We start from the raw sequence: 2,367 nt of genomic DNA on the forward strand, positions 1-2,367 counted from the left end.
GACGGAAGGGACATGTTCATGGATACAAGTGAGTCAAAATGAGCTTTCACCACAGGGCGTCTGGGCTCCACCTCACAGGGTCAGGAGCACTGACATCTAGGAGAGACTCTAAATAGAATCGCTGCTCCTCCATATTGAGAGGAGCCAGATGAGGTGGTTTTGGGCAGCATGTCTCCCAGATACCTCCCACCTCCCAAAGGAGGTGTTTCGGGCATGTCCATCAGAGAGAAGGCCATGGCACTAAGGCTGTGTCCCATTTTTCACCCTAACACTTGTTTTTGACTGTAACACTCGGTTTGGCGCGTTCATGTGTAGTGTAAGTGTAGTGTGTCCCAATACTCCTAAGACGAAGGGCACTCGTCGTTCCCCACTTGAAATGATCCCTTCAAACCAAGTTGGCTCCAGAGCTGACTTCAAACGTAGTGGGAATATGAAGTGTGGATAGATTTCCAGGATACCAAAGTACTCTATTTGAAAACAATGATGGATAGGACAACAGGGACATTTTAGTAACAAGGACTACACTTCCATTTACTTTCTCTCGTATCACACATTAGCGACCCAAATGGTCTTCCATGTCCGACCACATGAACAATACTACATGTACTTTATGTACAAAAGTATGTTCTTCTTAACAAACAACAGTCAACTAGCATCCAAGCTAACGCTAACATTGCCATACCTCTAACAGAGTTATCACCGCAACATTTTCTTCTCCTTTGGTTCACCAAACCAACTGAGATTATCAGAGCCGATACAAAAGGTTCCAAAAACATTAGAGCTTCCATAACATCTCCATCACTCGATATGCAGGAAACAAAACATAGCACGGCAGCAAATGACACGTCTTTACACGTGAAGTCATCACCAATTCTTAGGGACGACGTTCACTTCGTCGTCTGAGGGCACTTCATAGTGGACGACACTCAAAACCAAGTGCTCGTGTTAGGGTGGGAAATGGGACGCAGCATATATCTCCAAACTGCCTTGAGAACACCTCGGGATCCCCCCTGGATGAACTGGTGGAAGTGGCCTGGAGAAGACCCTGCAACCCTGACCAGGATAAGTGCATGGATGGATGGACCTGCAGTCTCTTCTGTGTAGAATACTTTCCCGTAAAGAAAATCAGACTTTTTAGTTTTCACGATTCCAAATGCAGCAATCTTGCCCTTTAGAATCTTGCCCTTTAGAGACAAGTGTTTTCTAACAAACTAATGTCAGTTATTTTAAGTTGTTAAACATTGATTGTGAATACTTTAATGAAAAAAATGCAGCTTCATCTGATACCAAAAACAAACAAATCAATCAAGCAGTTCCAGATTTGTGTTGCACTAAAGAATGCTGCCTTGGTTTCCCAGTCAGATCTGACGTACAATATGAAATAAAAGTCTCACTGTCAACATGACAAGTGACCTTGGTGCCTTCAGCCGTCATGCTACCAACCATGATGTCATCGTCGTCGTCATCATTGTTGAATATAACAAACAAAAGTTTAAAGGGACCAATTTAGACATAGACTATAGGGCTTTCTTATTGTCTTTCGCAAGGTTAAAAAAACAGAAATAACCAAAAATAGCAAGTAAGAAGAGCTCCACTCATTTTCCGAGTGAAGTTTAACAGCAAGTGATATATTATAATGAACAAACTTTTTCAGCCGCCAGACCTTTACTTCCCCTCTTCTTTCTGTTTCAACTTCCGTCTGTTTTCACCTGAACTTCCACTGTCTCCTTCCTGCTCCCTGTCCGTATGCATCCACTCCCACTAATATTGTCTCTTCATTCTCATTGCGCACAACTGTCAACCCATCTCCTAACTGCCTTGATACTGCACTCACTTCCATCCAGCGATCAAAAGTGTTTAAGCTTGTCATCTTTATTACTGCGCCATGTTTTGCTTCAGCCACTCAAAGAGTTGATTTATTGTTAACCTGAGCACGACGGAGTGAAGTGCCAGACCTTGTCGAGAGTGCACTTCAGGACTTGTCACACACTTAAATTTACACTCAGGTCCGTGCATCCGAGTTCATTTCATCATGTTTCTTAAATGGCTTTGATACTTTAGTTCTTCAAAATAATCATTACATTGTTATAAGCTACGTATTCTACTTTTTTTTTTAATATGGCTTAGCTCAAAGGCGTGGCATCAGTCAGGATGTTGAATTTCCTATTGATATTAATGTCATGTTTCCACTTGTCACGTAAACAACCGATATCACAGTGAGAAGCTGAGGAACACCAGTGACAGAGAATCATTCATTTGTTCATTCATATTCTGCAGCTTATTCTGTGGGCTGTATTTTAGTCCTCACCTGAAAGATTACACAGACCTTTAGGTGAAATGGGTCTTATGACTGGTCGTTGCCACTGT

Source organism: Synchiropus splendidus, chromosome 5 (genome assembly GCF_027744825.2).
Source record: "Synchiropus splendidus isolate RoL2022-P1 chromosome 5, RoL_Sspl_1.0, whole genome shotgun sequence".
Taxonomy (NCBI): Eukaryota; Metazoa; Chordata; class Actinopteri; order Syngnathiformes; family Callionymidae; genus Synchiropus; species Synchiropus splendidus.